The sequence below is a fragment of the Narcine bancroftii genome, chromosome 1, assembly GCF_036971445.1.
Source record: "Narcine bancroftii isolate sNarBan1 chromosome 1, sNarBan1.hap1, whole genome shotgun sequence".
NCBI classification, from domain to species: Eukaryota; Metazoa; Chordata; class Chondrichthyes; order Torpediniformes; family Narcinidae; genus Narcine; species Narcine bancroftii.
The window spans coordinates 270,458,200-270,476,703 of NC_091469.1; the positions used below are offsets into that span (position 1 = coordinate 270,458,200).

An 18,504-nucleotide genomic window follows, 5' to 3' on the forward strand; every position below is an offset into this window, starting at 1 on the left:
GGTAGTGCAAAAAAAAAACTGGTCACAGTGTACACATGTAAACCAATAAAGAACTCTCAACAAACTGTAAACAAACTGGGCAATACAGAGAGGAAAAAAAAACAATAAAATGCACAAGTCAGTGTTCTTAAATGGGTCCCTGATTGAGTTTGTTGTTGAGGAGTCTAATGGTGGAGGGGTAGCAGCAGTTGCTGAACTTGGTAGTGTGAGTTTTGTGGCACCTACACCTCTTTCCTGATGACAGTGGGGAAAACAGGGCATGTTCTCAGTGGTGTGGAGCCTTTATGATTGCTGTTGCTCTCCGACAGCAGCTTCCTGTAGATGTTCTTGATAATAGGGAAGGGTTTTTCCTGTGATGTCCTGGGCTGTGTCCAGTATCTTTTGCAGTGCTTTACACTGAGGTATTGGTGTCCTCAACCAGACTGTTATGCAGCCGGTCAGCACACTTTCCACCACACATTTGTAGAAATTTTTTGGGGTTTCTGGTGTTATACCAAACCTCCGCAAACTCCTGAGGAAGTTGAGGCGCTGGTGAAGCTTTCTTCATTATGCCATTAGTGTGTTAGGTCTAGGAAAGATACTCCAAGATAGTGACTACCAAGAATTTAAATTTGCTCACCCTCTCCACCTCTGATCACCAATGATCACAGATTGTATACTTCTGACCTTCCCTTCCTGAAGTCAACAATCAGCTACTTAAGTTTTGATGACATTAAGTGCAAGGTTGTTGTTTCTCCACTCTTCAGCCAAGCTTTCAATCTTCCTCCTGCATGCTGACTCATACCACTACCATGGTATCATTGGGAAATCTGTCATACCAGGCCACACAGTTGTAGGAGTAAAGTGAATAGAGTAGGGGGTTAAGAATGCAGCTCTGGTACTGATGGAAATTGTGGAGGAGATGTACTTCCCAATTCTTACTGATTGTGGTCTGGAAGTGAGGAAATCCATAATCCAATTATGCAGTGGAGTGTTGAGTCTCAGGTCCTTGAGTTTATTGATCAGTTTTGAGTGGGCGATGGTGTTAAATGCCAAACTGTAGTTGATAAAGAGCATCCTGATGAATGCATCATTACTGTCCAGGTGTTCCAGGGCTTTGTGTAGAGCCAGCGAGATGGCATCTGCTGTTGACCTGTTGCTACTCAGACAGGAGCTGACATGCTTTATCACCAGCCTTTCAAAACACTTTATCACTGCTGATGTAAATGCTACTGATCATTAAGGCAGGTTACTACACTCTTCTTGGGCACTGGTATGATTGATGCCTGTTTGAAACAAGTGGGTACCATGCCCTGCTGGAGTGACATATTGAAGATATCCGTGAATATATTAAGTTAGTCAGCACAGAATTTTAATACCAATTTAGAGACTCCGTCTAGGCCAGATACTTTCCTTGAATTCACTCTCCTGAAGGCACCATGCACATCATCCTCCGATATGGACAGGATGGGATCATCAGGGGACATGTGGGTGTGGAAAGGTAGTTCTTTGCTGTTGCTGTGGTCAAATTGGGCGAAGAAGGTATTGAGTTCCTCTGAGCAAAGATTTGCTGTCTGCTACAGCGCTGGATTTGGTTTTGTAGCATGTTATGGCATTTAGGCTTTGCCACAGCTGTCGGGTGTCCCTTATGGCTTCCATTTTCATTTGGAATCTCCACTTTGCCCAGGAGATAGCTTTCTGGAGGTCATACCTGCACCTTCTGTAGTGATCTGGATCTCTGGACTTAAATGCCTGTGCTCTGACTCTCAGCAGGTTCTGGATTTCATTGTTCATCCAGGGCTTCTGGTTGGGGAAAACCCTAAATGATTTGGTGGGCACACGTTACCACACGTTAGTCCACAGCTGTCTGTGACAGCCCTAGTGCAATCGTTCTGATTCTCAGCTGAGCCCTTGAACACTGCCCAATCTGCTGATTTGAGGAAGTCCTGTAACTGTTCTTCAGTCTCCTGTAACCTCTTTCTAACTGTCCTAACATCCAGAACCTTTTTTAGGCTCTGCCTATGAAGGCAGAAGGAGCACAGCCAAGTGATCTGACTTGCCAAAATGCAGTCTGGAGAGTGGGGGGGGGGGGGGGGGGGGGAAAGGAAGGCCTTCCTTATGCTGGTGTAACCCTGAATGAGTGTGCTGGGACCTCTGGTATAGCAGGTTACCTGCTGGTGGTAGTTGGGCAGAGTTACCTTGACACAGGCCTGGTTAAAGTCACTGACTAAGATTTGTAGTCCGTTGGGATGGGCTGTCTCTTCTTTACACAAATTTACATGATTTAAATATTTTTGTCTCTGTATTCCCCAATCTAGTAAGAAGAGTAAGATTGAGGTGACTTGATGGCTCATGTATTATTGCTTATGAACAAATTTCAGGTACATGAATTTTGAAAGGTAAAATAAGGGTGATGATCAAATGAAATAGTTCAGCGTTAAAGGAATTGTTGATACAGTAAAACATCTTGTGTCTGGCACCTATGGGGACTGGTAAATGCTGGATCCAGTTGCTTGAGATGGCGTGATGCGTGATTGGTAGGGTGGCAATCCCAAAGGAGGACATGGTCATAGGTTACTATATATGTACGTCGGTCTGCCCTCATTGCACATGAACTCCTCAGACTTGACATCGACATAGCCGCTCTCAGTGAAGTCCGCCTGGCAGATGTAGGCAGCCTCCAAGAACGCGGCGCGGGCTACACACTCTACTGGTCTGGCAAGCCTTCGGATGAACGACGCCTATCTGGTGTAGGCTTCATGGTCAAGAGCTTCATTGCCTCCAAACTCGAAAACCTTCCGACAGGCCTCTCGGACCGAATCATGTCCATGCGACTCCCCCTTCAAAACAAGCGTCACATCACCCTCATCAGTGTCTATGCTCCAACCCTCCAGGCGGAACCAGCAGAAAAGGACAAGTTCTACACCGACCTGCGCAACCTCATCCAACGCACCCCTACAGCCGACAAGGTTGTCATCCTGGGCGACTTCAACGCTCGTGTCGGCAAAGACTCAGAAACCTGGCCAGGAATCCTGGGCAAGCATGGCGTCGGCAAGTGCAACGACAATGGGCGCCTCCTGTTGGAGCTCTGCGCAGAACAGCGGCTTGTCATTACAAACACCCTTTTTCAGCAGAGGGACAGCCTTAAGACCACCTGGATGCATCCCCGATCCAAACACTGGCACCTCCTGGACTACATCCTGGTGCGAGAAAGTGACAAACGAGATGTGCTCCACACCAGGGTCATGCCTAGCGCGGAATGCCACACTGACCACCGGCTGGTTCGCTGCAAGCTCAACCTTCACTTCAAGCCAAAGCCCAGGAACAATAAAGCCCCCAGAAAGAGGTTCAATGTTGGAAACCTGCAGTCAGACGAAGCGAGAGGAAACTTCCAGGCAAACCTCAAAGCAAAGCTCGACGATGCAACCCGCCTCACGGACCCGTCCCCTGAAACCCTCTGGGATCAGTTGAAGACTACCATACTGCAATCCACTGAAGAGGTACTGGGCTTCTCCTCCAGGAAAAACAAGGACTGGTTTGACGAAAACAGCCAGGAAATCCAGGAGCTGCTGGCAAAGAAGCGAGCTGCCCACCAGGCTCACCTTACAAAGCCGTCCTGTCCAGAGAAGAAACAAGCCTTCCGTCGCGAATGCAGCCATCTTCAGCGCAAACTCCGGGAGATCCAAAATGAGTGGTGGACTAGCCTCGCCAAAACGAACCCAGCTCAGCGCGGACATTGGCGACTTCAGGGGTTTCTACGAGGCTCTAAAGGCTGTGTACGGCCCCTCACCCCAAGTCCAAAGCCCGCTGCGCAGCTCAGACGGCAAAGTCCTCCTCAGCGACAAGATCTCTATCCTCAACTGATGGTCAGAACACTTCCAATCTCTTTTCAGTGCCAACCGCTCAGTCCAAGATTCCGCCCTGCTTCAGCTCCCTCAACAGCCCCTAAGGCTAGAGCTGGATGAGGTTCCCACCCTGGATGAGACATATAAGGCAATCGAACAACTGAAAAGTGGCAAAGCAGCAGGTATGGATGGAATCCCCCCAGAAGTCTGGAAGGCTGGCGGCAAAACTCTGCATGCCAAACTGCATGAGTATTTCAAGCTTTGTTGGGACCAAGGTAAACTGCCTCAGGATCTTCGTGATGCCACCATCATCACCCTGTACAAAAACAAAGGCGAGAAATCAGACTGCTCAAACTACAGGGGAATCACGTTGCTCTCCATTGCAGGCAAAATCTTCGCTAGGATTCTACTAAATAGAATAATACCTAGTGTCGCCGAGAATATTCTCCCAGAATCACAGTGCGGCTTTCGCGCAAACAGAGGAACTACTGACATGGTCTTTGCCCTCAGACAGCTCCAAGAAAAGTGCAGAGAACAAAACAAAGGACTCTACATCACATTTGTTGACCTCACCAAAGCCTTCGACACCGTGAGCAGGAAAGGGCTTTGGCAAATACTAGAGCGCATCGGATGTCCCCCAAAGTTCCTCAACATGATTATCCAACTGCACGAAAACCAACAAGGTCGGGTCAGATACAGCAATGAGCTCTCTGAACCCTTCTCCATTAACAATGGCGTGAAGCAAGGCTGTGTTCTCGCACCAACCCTCTTTTCAATCTTCTTCAGTATGATGCTGAACCAAGCCATGAAAGACCCCAACAATGAAGACGCTGTTTACATCCGGTACCACACGGATGGCAGTCTCTTCAATCTGAGGCGCCTGCAAGCTCACACCAAGACACAAGAGAAACTTGTCCGTGAACTACTCTTTGCAGACGATGCCGCTTTAGTTGCCCATTCAGAGCCAGCTCTTCAGCGCTTGACGTCCTGCTTTGCGGAAACTGCCAAAATGTTTGGCCTGGAAGTCAGCCTGAAGAAAACTGAGGTCCTCCATCAGCCAGCTCCCCACCATGACTACCAGCCCCCCCACATCTCCATCGGGCACACAAAACTCAAAACGGTCAACCAGTTTACCTATCTCGGCTGCACCATTTCATCAGATGCAAGGATCGACAATGAGATAGACAACAGACTCGCCAAGGCAAATAGCGCCTTTGAAAGACTACACAAAAGAGTCTGGAAAAACAACCAACTGAAAAACCTCACAAAGATAAGCGTATACAGAGCTGTTGTCATACCCACACTCCTGTTCGGCTCCGAATCATGGGTCCTCTACCGGCACCACCTACGGCTCCTAGAACGCTTCCACCAGCGTTGTCTCCGCTCCATCCTCAACATCCATGGGAGCGCTTACATCCCTAACGTCGAAGTACTTGAGATGGCAGAGGTCGACAGCATCGAGTCCACGCTGCTGAAGATCCAGCTGAGCTGGATGGGTCACGTCTCCAGAATGGAGGACCATCGCCTTCCCAAGATCGTGTTATATGGCGAGCTCTCCACTGGCCACCGTGACAGAGGTGCACCAAAGAAAAGGTACAAGGACTGCCTGAAGAAATCTCTTGGTGCCTGCCACATTGACCACCGCCAATGGGCTGATAACGCCTCAAACTGTGCATCTTGGCGCCTCACAGTTTGGCGGGCAGCAACCTCCTTTGAAGAAGACCGCAGAGCCCACCTCACTGACAAAAGGCAAAGGAGGAAAAACCCAACACCCAACCCCAACCCACCAATTTTCCCCTGCAACCGCTGCAATCGTGTCTGCCTGTCCCGCATCGGACTTGTCAGCCACAAACGAGCCTGCAGGTGACGTGGACTTCTCCATAAATCTTCGTCCGCGAAGCCAAGCCAAAGAAAAAAAATATGTGGAATGGCCACCCTAAATGGTGAACTGACCAAGAGGGGGGTGCCAATTTTAAACTTTTGTATTTTTTACCAATTTATTTTCTGCAATTTTTTTTGTCAGTTGCTTGAGGCTGCCAGTTTCTTGAATTCCGGATAAAGGGGACTTTATTGTCTAAAGGGACTGGAGAGTTTGTCTCCACAAATCTGTAGGTGGTAGGGAGTTGGTAAGACAATTAAAAACACATTCACGGTTTTGGCTTTCAAAATGAAAGCAGGCATTTTAAAGTTATTTGAAACACAGATGTTGGAGGAACTCAACCAGTCCCATTGAGTCCATAAGAGATAAAGATATATTACCAATGTTTCAGGCCTGAGCCCTTCCTCAAACTATTAGCAAAAAGGCTGGGGATAAAAAGGAAGAATGGGAGGGGAGGAGTGCAGATCCACAGACAAAAGGTGTTAATTGGATATGATAAGGGGACAGGAGAGAATTGATTTTGGGTCTGTGAAAGGAGAATGTTGGAAAAGCAGAGAGAGAGAATGAGCTAAAGCACAAGAGACATGGGCAAACATACAGGGATTGGGGAGAGGAGGTAAATGGAAGTCATAGAAGTCAATATTAATGCTATCTGGTTGGAGAGTGTCCAAATGGAATATGAGGCATTGTTTTTCCAATTTGTGGTTGGTCCCAGTCTGGGAATGCATAAGACCATGGACAGACATGCCATCAGGGAATGAGGCATGGAATTAAAATGGATGGCCACTGGGAAAGTTATGATCAAGTTTTTTAAAAAATCTATTTTTACTTTATTGTCCCAAGTCTTGGGGATCAAACTTTCAGAACAATGTCAAAGCTTCAAGAAGGAGTGCAGAGATGATTCACTAGAATGATACATCAGACATTTAATTGGAGAGTTTAGAGAAACTGGGCTATCCTGTTCACACAGAGAAATTCAATTGATATTTATTTAGGCATGTTTCTTCTTTGGCTTGGCTTCGCGGACGAAGATTTATGGAGGGGGTAAGAAGTCCACGTCAGCTGCAGGCTCGTTTGTGGCTGACAAGTCCGATGCGGGACAGGCAGACACGATTGCAGCGGTTGCAAGGGAAAATTGGTTGGTTGGGGTTGGGTGTTGGATTTTTCCTCCTTTGCCTTTTGTCAGTGAGGTGGGCTCTGCAGTCTTCTTCAAAGGAGGTTGCTGCCCGCCAAACTGTGAGGCGCCAAGATGCACGGTTTGAGGCGTTATCAGCCCACTGGCGGTGGTCAATGTGGCAGGCACCAAGAGATTTCTTTAGGCAGTCCTTGTACCTTTTCTTTGGTGCACCTCTGTCACGGTGGCCAGTGGAGAGCTCGCCATATAACACAATCTTGGGAAGGCGATGGTCCTCCATTCTGGAGACGTGACCCATCCAGCGCAGCTGGATCTTCAGCAGCATGTTTAATACTGTGGTATACTGGTAGAGTCGAGAGAAATTCTCTATTGATGGAATGATTGATAATTTGAGGATAGATTTAAGATTAGCAGCAAAATAGGCTGATGGAGATGAAACTTTGCAACAACAGCTTCTTAATTTCTGAGAGGATGGTGGCATTGAAATTGGACAAGAATGCACAAGAGAACAGGATAGAAGCAGGGGTCATCTATGTGACCCCTCCAGCCTTTCTCACCATTCATTCTTTTCTTGGTAGACATACCCAGGCCTCAACTCCTCCTTTGTGCTAGGTTGCCATAGCCCTCAATGTTCCCTCTAAATTTTAGTAATTATTTAGTGCAAAAATCTTGTGTTGTGCAAATTATTTACAAAAGTATGTGCGCATTGAATGCTGTGCAAATGTAAAATTGAAATTGTTTCAAGGTAATTTTGGCCCAACCTATTTCTTTTGGCTAATAAAACTGTATTAGTATGTTTTAATATAATACAAGTATGATTGCATTCTATGAAATAACATATTTAGTTCTGATTTTATTCTATACTTTGAACTACTTTATGTGCTGGTGCAATACATATGTGTGCATGCACATGTGCACAGCTTAGAGGGAACAGTGGCCTCAACCCTGTGACCATTCATTATCTCCACTTTAAATACTTCTAATGAGCAAGACTCCACAACACTCTAGGGTGGAGAATTTCAGAGATTTGCCTTGCTCTGCAAGGAAAATTTTGATAAATGTTTAAAAAAGGAAACTAATATGAATTATGTGGCAATGTCTAAGGAGTGAGGCTTAAATAGCAGCTTTCCAAAGAACCAACAATGACAGAATGGGCAGAAATGCTTGTTCAATATTGCAAGTTCTGCATCTTGTGCAAATTTATAACTTCCCAATATACTGCTTAATTTTTAATATGTAGTTTTATTTAGAGATACAGCATCGGGCCCTCATGGCTTTCCTGTGGATTTTTCAAATCTTTTTCTCAATTACTTTCACCTCAATTAAGTTCCATGTTATTGGACTCATTTAGGCAGGGTAATCTTCCAGCAACATTTAATAAAGCGTGTCTATCTCTTATTGCAAAGAAAGGTAAAGACCCAACGGAGTGCTCCTCTTACAGGTCAATTTCTTTATTAAATATTGTTGTAAAAATTCTGGCTAAAGTTTTGGCCCGTAGATTGGGGAATATTTTACCATCTATCATCTCTGAAGACCAGACTGGTTTTATTAAAAACTGTTATTCTTATTTTAATATACGTTGCTTATTGGATATTTTGTATTTATCTTGAGAGCAGTTCTCGAATGTGTCATTTCCCTTGTGTTTGATTGAGTTGAATGGAAATATTTATTCACAATTTTAGAAAAATTCAATTTTGGATTAAGTTTTATTATTGCGTTCATGCCCAATGGCTTCAATTCTCACTAATTTTCAACAATTATAACCTTTCAGTATTCAACTGGGAACCCAATCAAGGGTGTCCTCTATGTCCATTATTGTTTGATTTGGTGTTAGAGCCATTAGTGATCGCATTTCGGGAGTGTGGTGACATTTCAAGAATTTGGTGAAAGGGAATTGAACATAAAATTTCCCTTTATTTAGATGATCTTCTGTTTTACTTATCAAACCCTGACACTTCTTTACTGTCCATGATGTCAATACTTTCCAAATTTAGTAAATTTTCAGGATATAGATTAAATCTTCATAAAAGTGAATGTTTCCCTTTGAACACACCTGCATCAGTATATACCAATTTCCCCTTTAAGACTATGGAAAACCAATTTAAATATCTCTGTATTATAGTTACAAAGAATTATAAATACCTTTTTGAATAATATTTTCTTACATTATTAAAATGTGAAACAATCTTTAACACAATGGTCACCCCTCTCTTTATCCCTGGTTGGTCATATTAATTCTATTAAAATTAATACTTTACCTAATTTTTTATACCTTTTTCAGTCTATACCAATTTTTATTCCAAAATAATTTTTTGATTCACTTGATCTATTTCATCCCGTATATGGAGGAGTAAGTGCTCTCGTCTAAACAAGGTTCATCTTCAAAAACCTAAAAGGAATGGAGGCATGACTCTACCTAATTTTAGATTTTACTACTGGGTAGTCAATATAAGGAACTTTGTGTTCTGGTTACATTTTCATAATCGAGTGGGCAGTCCAGCATGGGCAGCAATGGAGTTGAATTCTGCTAACAACCTTTCCATTCCAGCACTTCTTGGATCCTCACTTCCCTTCTCTTTAAATAAATCAATAGATACAGTGCCAGATTATGGTATTGCAGAGCCTGGAGCATATATTTTAAAGGGGACCTAAATTGTGCCAGTTGGCACATGCGCAGTACTAAATAGTGCCATCTGACACATGCGCAGTGAGGGGGAAGTGTAACGGCAGCACAAAGACAAAGTTGGAGGAACTGGTCTTGGGCTATTACTACTATTTTGTACTGTAATTGGCACCGGCGGGTTGGTTATCCTTACATGAAATATTTTTGTTTTTAAAATTGATACTGTCATTACTTGTGGCAATTCTCTCAATATTGTGCTTCAACTGTGTAAATAAACAGCAGATGCAAGAGTTTAAATAATTAGCCATCTAGGGAATATTTGGAGTTGAATTTATGATCAGTTAACAGGAAACTTCAACAGAATTAAAAAGATCTTGCATTATTTGTCTCGATTTTCCATGAATTTGAATCCAATTTCTGGAAATAGGAGATTGACAAATAATTAACAACTAACCAGGCACTTTGGGAAGTAATGAATTCTTGATCTAAATATTTTAACACACTTTCAATTAGCCCTACCACCCGAGTAAATGAGCTGACAAATTTTGGTGTATGTTGGCTCTGTCCTTTCAATGGCATGGATGTGAGATTCCTGTCTAAACGGGGCTAAAAACAGACAAAGTCAAGAAATGTTATCAAATTGTTTCATATCCGTCACCCGGGAAGTTAAGGTATTTGTGTCATTTGCAACCTCAAATATAGGTCATGTTGCCCACAGCAGGTCCTTCTGTCTGCCCCTCTAACTCAGCATTTACTCCTGCAACAACGTTTACCAGAAGCAATGTGGCTATATGCCATTTTCTGTGTTCATATTTATTTATCTATTTATTTATTAATTAGCAGGATTTCTGAAGTTTAAAAATCAGAGTGATTTTGGCAAATGCTATATCTGACTTATGACATTCCCACATAACATTGAATTTTGCTTCCTTAACAATTGGGAGGATATATTATGGATTTTGCACTGCTGATCACGAAAATCACCTTAAGATTTTCTTATTAAGTAGCGTCTTTTAGATATAACCTATTTTTGAGATTTCCTGTCATATTTCAAGTCTACGTCAAGCATATAAAACCACGAAGAGCAACATGTCATTGAAAATTCATTTTCTGTATTTGCATTTGGACGTCTTCCCTACTGATCTTGGTGCAGTCGGTGATGAAAGTGGTGAAAGCTTTCACCAGGACATTGCGACTATAGAAAAGCAGTATCGAGCAACTGGAATCCATTACTGCTGGCAAACTATTGTTGGACACTGACACGAGAGGCATCAGATGCTGAGTACAAATGAAAATCAGCACAAAACATTTTTAGGTCAGTTGAACTAATGCAAACTCTCAGCCTCATATTGCGATTAAACATGCTAAATTCAATAAACATTAATTTAATGTTTCTCCACCTTCCTATGTGATGTACCAAATCTGACATTATCTTTTTGTTCTGCTTGAAGTTGTCTGTCATAATCCCCCTTTTTTGTTTGGAAGCAAACCTTTTGAAAAAAATTTTTATCTAGTGATCTCTTTATTCTATATGCAGGATTTCTTTCTGTCTGTTATCAGAGTCCAGACTCCAAGATGGAGTCATTCACCTTGCCACAATCCAGCATATATTGATTCTGCTTATGTGCATCTGTGACTTGCATTGACACAACCTCGAAAACAAGTCAGAAGTTTGCCTTAAAACTATTTTTCTTCTTCCAAGCAGACTGTTTCTGCATAGAGTTCAGGGCTATCTACCTCATAATAGAAACAACCAAAAGACTGTAATGTCATCTTTGCATTGAAAACAAAAGCAGAGGGTTATAAAATAATATGACAGAAGAAATGATATCTAACTAGTCAAAGCAGCAGACATTTTGTAAATCTGAGAGCACATTGTGCATTTTCATTATGTCTTACCCTTGTTGCTTTCCGTATTTAGTTAGCATTGAGACAAATGTATTGATGTGCACCAAAATAATCAGAATTCATGCGCTTTCAGAAAATACACAAATCGAGTGTTGAGAAAGCTCCATCTTTGATGTTCTATCAAACCGAGATGATGTGCAATTATGTTGACTGCAAAGTGACTTTGTCCAATTACCAGCCTATCAGGAGCCTCCCTGACATTGACAATATTTCAGGCACCTTTTGCTTTGTTATTTAGAGAGAAAATAAGACAATGTTTTAATTGTTGTGAATAAGATAGCTCACAGCTCTGAAAAGGAGCAGCCTACTTTAAAGAGGGAAATATGCTTCAATACAATATTTCAATGCAATATTACTGACTTGTTATCACGGTGAAGGCATTCGAGTTCCTCTTCAGTAACAACATTTATTTTGTGTGAAGGAAAAATTATGTCCCTAGCCACAACAATTTCTTACTTGCTTAAACAATTTCTATCTATAAGATAAACTGCTCTTTAAAATCTATAGGGCTACTGCCTTTCAAGTGGTGGAAGCATCTGAACACCAGTGAGCTGATAAGATGCTGAATTACAAAATAAACTGATTAACATGAATTTGTGATAGTCATGGCACATAAGGAATGCTTGAGGATCCAGGAATGTGCTTAAGGAATGCTTGAGGATCCAGGAATGTGCTTAAGGAATGCTTGAAGATCCAGGAATGTGCATAAGGAATGCTTGAGGATCCAGGAATGTGCATAAGGAATGCTTGAGGATCCAGGAATGAGGATCCAGGAATGTGCATAAGGAATGGCGCATAAGGAATGCTTGAGGATCCAGGAATGTGCATAAGGAATGCTTGAGGATCCAGGAATGTGCATAAGGAATGCTTGAGGATCCAGGAATGTGTATAAGGAATGCTTGAGGATCCAGGAATGTGCATAAGGAATGCTTGAGGATCCAGGAATGTGCATAAGGAATGCTTGAGGATCCAGGAATGAGGATCCAGGAATGAGGATCCAGGAATGAGGATCCAGGAATGAGGATCCAGGAATGAGGATCCAGGAATGAGGATCCAGGAATGAGGATCCAGGAATGTGCATAAGGAATGGCGCATAAGGAATGCTTGAGGATCCAGGAATGTGCATAAGGAATGCTTGAGGATCCAGGAATGTGCATAAGGAATGGTGCATAAGGAATGCTTGAGGATCCAGGAATGTGCATAAGGAATGCTTGAGGATTCAGGAATGTGCATAAGGAATGCTTGAGGATCCAGGAATGTGCATAAGGAATGGTGCATAAGGAATGCTTGAGGATCCAGGAATGTGCATAAGGAATGGCACATAAGGAATGCTTGAGAATCCAGGAATGTGTTTAGTCGTCAACATTAAATAAGCAGTGTTTGTCTGTTCGGCTCATACTCTATTTATGAATTGATTATACAAGCATTATTAATTTAATATTGACTTTTGGATCAATAAATCAAACCTGTTCATTGAAGTATCAAGTTATGCAACAGTCAATTTCAGTACGGCACCAGGTTATCATTCCTTCCTGAGATAATGTCTTACCAAAGCAAAAGAAATAAAATTAATAAATATATTGCTCCATTACAAAACTCATTTTGAAATAAGAAGGTAAATATATTATTTTATTTGATATGATTCTTTTGGACCATTAAGTATTGACAATGGTCATCACTTCTGCAGAACTGTAGTCAGTACCAGTTCCATGGGATTATCATTAAAAACTCAACATGTGCAGACTATTAGGTCCACTGGAGGGCAGAAGAACAACAGCAAACAAGATCTAATTATTAGAAAGAAGTGCTATGGTTCAGATGCCAAGAGATTTGTTTCAGATTGGCAGCACCAAACATGCCAAGCAATCAAATTAGCACATTGTAATCTGCCTCAGAAATTCATTCTTTTTGATTGATTACAAAAGTAAAATTTATTTGTTAAAAATAAATAGGAAATGAAGCTGAAACTCATTGGTTTGACTTGCAAGTAGAGCTTGGATAGGCTGGGGCTTTGCCTCTTGGAGCGTAGGAAGCTTGCAAGGTTTATAAAATCACAAGGAGAATAAATAACGTAAATATCAATGTTGCGTTTTTCCTAGAGAAGGAATCTAAAACTACTGGGCAAAGATTTAAGGTGAGAGTTCAGAGATTTAAAAGGATCCATAATTGACACCCTCTTCAAATAGAGGGTGGTGAAACTATAGAACAAGCTACCAGAGAAAGAAGTAGAAGCGGAAGCAGTGTAATGTTCAAAAGGCATTTAGACAGGTATATGGATCAGAAAGATGTTGTGGGATATGGACCAAACACAGGCGAATGGGAAGAAGGGCCTGTTTCCATGCTCTAGAACTTGTTAACAAAATACAGAACAGTACTTGGCTTTCTTTACATTCATAGTATTGTTCAGAGTTCAGTCAAGTCTATACATTTGCAATGGCATGAGTGAATACATTCTCGGTGCAATGGACAAATGTCACTTCTGGATCCTCTTTAAAATAATACTCATTTCAGAGTTTATGAAACAATTATATGGGAACCAACATCTCAGGGTTTAGGAGCAGTGGATTCTAACATGCAGTCCTTCCACACAAAGGCTCTGTGCTGGATGTACCCAGCTGCATTGCATCTCATAGTATGTATTCCTGTAGCCCAGAATGTGCCAGATAGCATCATTCACTCTGGAAACTCATTGCATTGAAAGACCAATATGGCATTCTGTAGTGCATTTTTTCCCAACATGATGATGATCCAGATGCACATGATATATGTTCTGGTATGGGTTCCTGGGAACAGCCCATAGATCGGAGAGTCCTCTTTCAAGCGATTCACTAAAGTACAGAAGAAACTTAGCAGGTCATGCAGCATCTGCAGGAAATAAAGGGGAACTAGCGTTTCATGCCCAAGCCCTTCATCAAACTATGAGGATAAAGCAGACACATGCTTAGGACCCTGAATGGTTGTGAGGGAGGTGGTGTGGTGTGTATGTAGCATTTCTTGCATTCTCAGGGGTAGGTACTGAGGGGGCAATTAGTGAGGAAGGGGTGAGTGGACGAGGAAGTCCTGGAGAGAACAGCTCCTGCAGAAAGCAGAGAGGGGAGGAGAGTGTAAGATGTGTCTGATTGTGGGAATCATGTGCAGGTGACAAAAATTGTGAAGGATAATATGTTGAATGCAGTGGCTGGTGGGGTGATTTGTGAGTACATGGAATCTTGTCCTTATTGCATCTCAGAGTGGAGAGTCCAGAACAGATGTACAGAAGGTAGAGTTCATGTGGCTAAGGGCTGAGTTGATGGTAATAGAGGGGAAGCCATGTTGTTTAGAAGAAAGAGAACAGCTTGTGCTCATCTCTCACTACTACAATTTAAAATTGTGCATAGTCCTTGTATGTCAGAAGTTAAATTAGCTTGTATTTATCCTGATATGAGCTCCCTTTGTGATGGATATAAGAATGAGTATGATTCACTTATATGTTCTCATCTTGTCCAACCCTAGTCAAATTTTGGGAAGAGGTTTTTCATACTTTATCAATAATTATTAATGCAAACTTAACACCAGATCCGCTAATAGCCTTGTTTGAGGTGGTTGAACAGAAGGTAGTGAAATTGTCTGCATCTCAACGTCATGTATTGGCCTTCGCTTCTCTTATTGCAAGACGAGCAATTTTAATCAGATGGAAAGATGCTGTCCTGCACACACATAATCAATGGTTACATGTTTTGATGTCATATTTAACTTTCGAGAAAATAAGATGTTCAACAAATGTTTTAAATTTAATTTTTTCTAATCTTTAGGGCTCCTTTTTGAATTTCTTTCAAACCTTTAATGGGAATGATAAATATGTAACTTGTGATTATCATGGATTTGCGTTTCTTATTTTTACTATAATGCACTATCAATAACTTGAAAGACTGGAGTTGCAGAACGATAGGCTTTTATTTACAATAAACAAAGGTCATCCTGTGCTGTGTCCTAGGATTACTGGGGAGGGGTTATGGTGTTGGAGCCTTTATGCAGGGCCAAAAGGGAGGAGCCGTGAGTACTGTCACAGGACGAGGCGGAGCCAGATTAATAAGTATACAGCAGTTCACCACATACTAGTAGTGTACTTTTTCTTTATATTACCATGCAATTTTGGAATGGTTTAGGGCTTGGATTATATAATTTTTCTTCCTTTTTTTCATTTTTTCTGTTTTTTTCAATATATCCATGAATCAATAATGTTGTATAAAATTTAAAAAATTCTGTTATTGAGTTTGCTAACTTTGTAATAGCTGTATCAGTATTATACATTAATATTTTTTCTGTATCCATGTATTATAAAAAAATTAATAAAAAGATTGAAAAATAAGAAGGAGAATATCTCAGATGTTCTGGAATGGAAGAACTCCTGGGAATGGGTGCAACAAAGACAGAGGAATTGAGAGAAAGGAATAGAATCTTTACATGGGATAGGGTGTGAACTGGTGTAATCAAAGTAACTGAGAGATGGTAGGTTTATAAAAAATATCCGTAGAGAGTTTGTCTCCCGACAGAGATTTTAAACTCTGTTAACCAGTAGCTTGGGCCAAACCTTGACAACGACCCTTGTATCCTTTTCCAGACTCTCTTTTAAATTACAGCTCATAAAGAGGTAGGTGATTATCTTGTCTTCACCATAGACATCCTGAGGGATGTGTGCACTGGGAATGAGACACTAATCATGCCAGAAATATCTTTGATTCCAATCCTGATCCATCCTGCCCTTTCAGCACCTAATCCTAAGCCTAGGTCCTGAGCTCCTGATTTCCAGTTACCAGTACTCAAAAGCTCATCCTTGCCCCCTACCAAGCCTGTTTCCCCTGTGGGCACCTTTCAGTGACCCAGAGTGATTGCAATATCCAGGTCTTTCTTGCTGTGGTTGAAGTTATACATTTAAAAAAAATCATACCTTGTTCCCTGAAATATCTCATCAATACCTTTTGTTTTCTAATTTCCTTCCAGATTTTAGAAGCTTAAAACATTTCTTTCATGACTCATGTTAATTATTTATTAATAAGCATTGCTAGTTTTATTGCTCGTTCTGATCTTGTATCAATCTTCTTTCGCTACTACCAGGTCAAAGAAATGTAGTGTAATGAGCATGAAGATCAAATTTTTGCAAGAACATTTAGATACACTTCAATAAATTCTTCCAATGGCCTTCAAAGTAATAGTATGATGTGCACTTAATATGGAATCAGTTAACAATTAAAAGATGTTGCGATTCATGATTTTCTAAATATATGTAATTTTAAGAAATGTGGACATTGCTGGTAAGGCCAACATTTAAATGCCCATGTCATTGTTCTTGAACCATGGTAGTACACCCACAATATAAATGAATACGGAGTTCCAGGATTTACACTCAGCAATGGTAAAGTAATACTATATTTTTCAATTAGAGTAAGGGGACAGTCAGGTGTTGATATTCACTTGTTCCTGCTCTTGTATGGTAGAGTTCAAAGGTTGATAAATATTGATTGTGAAATACTGTCAAAAAATCTGTAATTGAGGCAAATAGAGTAAAATGTTAAATTGTATTATTGGACTTTCAATAAAAACCAAAAGCAATTAGATTTTAGCTCAGCCATGTAGAAAGCAGCCTCTACACATAGTAGATGACATATAGATTTAGGTACATGTTCCAACAGAGTGATTTTAAAAATATCTTGGCATTGAGTAAACATATAAAAGAGAATTGTTTAGGACATTGGTTCTCAACCTTTATCTTTCCACTCACATACCACTTTAAGTATTCCCTTTTCCATAGGTGCTCTGCGATTATGGTATGTGGGTGGAAAGAAAGAGTTTGAAAACCATTGTTTTAATCATACCTAATTGACTTGTTATGTGCACAATTTAATAACTCCAAAGGAAATGGGCCAATGACAATTTTTCTCAAGCAAAATATTTCAGTAACAATTGGGTCTAGAGCAGTGCTTCTCAACCTTCCTTACCACTTACAGACCACCTTAAGCAATCCCTTACTAATCACAGAGCACCAATAGCATAGGGATCACTTAAAGTGGCATAAAGAAAAAGGTTGAGAACCACTGGTTTAGGATTTTCCTCCCTAATTGGCAAGATCATTATTCTCCTTCCATAAAAAGCAAAGAAGAACAGTGAAGAAGGTTCCAGTAGTAATTCTGAAGTTTTGTTAGGTGAGCCTTTCATGGAGAAACTTGCAAGAGATTTGAAAGGTTAGATTCAATTTGTTTATAATCTCATTCAAATTTAGTATTCTGTTTTAATATAATTTCTCTTCAAGTGAAAGAAAGTTTGTAAAATCAGTTAAATTTCTGTGACTGTATTCAGTGGGAAGAGAATTTAATAGACATTTTTCAGGAAATGAATTTCTTGGAAAAATTCCAGTGAAGAGCCATAATTCTGAAGGGTACTTGTAAAGTTATGTGTGGATTGTCTGCTGTGGAAGAACATTTTAAGTGGAAAGCTGCTGTGTAAAGAGGTTTGGCACCACAGTTATACATGGAAAGAATGAAGCCAATTTGTCAGGAGATCAGGGCGTGGTTTAGGTGGGGGAGGGGGAATCAACAATGCTACAAGACTGCTTTGAGACCATAAACTGGTCCTATCTCAGGCAGGCGGCCACCTACAATGGTCATGTAAATGACGAGGAGTACACGAGCTCAAAGACTGACTACATCAGGAAGTACATTGAGAGTGTCACCAAGATTACATGCTTCACAACCGGGACTAACCAGAAACCATGGCTGAATGCAGAGGTCCAGGCATTTCTCAGAGCTTATGATCCTGCCTTCAAGACAGGAGACAATTTGGCACTAAGATCAGCCAGGGCTGAACTCTCCCGTGCAACCCAGAAGGCAAAGTGTGGGTACGCACAGAAGATCTCCAGGTGACACTGGTGACATTAGGTGCATGTGGCAAGGGATCCAAACTATAATAGACCACAAGACGACCTTGAGAGGTAAAGAAAATGATGCCTCCCTTCCAGACAAATTGAATATCTTCTGTGCATGGTTTGATGAGGAGAACAGGCTGATGCCGAAGAAAGCTCCGTGTCCCACTGATGAATAGGTCCCAGCATAGCTGCAGCCAAGGTGTATTGAAGGACTGCACAGACCAACTAATGGAGGTC

General features: G+C 41.4%; 1 protein-coding gene across 8 annotated transcripts in view; it reads left to right on the top strand.

Annotated features, from left to right (window-relative positions):
- The window catches only part of saxo4 (stabilizer of axonemal microtubules 4), a 331,023-nt gene that overhangs the window by 201,063 nt on the left and 111,456 nt on the right, over nt 1-18,504 (top strand). Inside the window, exon 1 of one of the 8 annotated variants that reach the window (XM_069898956.1) lies at nt 2,336-2,360. The exons of the other annotated variants lie outside the window; for them this stretch is intronic. The gene's annotated coding sequence lies outside the window, so the exon portion shown is untranslated. Of the gene's footprint in view, nt 1-2,335; nt 2,361-18,504 lie in introns of those variants that run through there. 8 annotated transcript variants of the gene reach the window in all.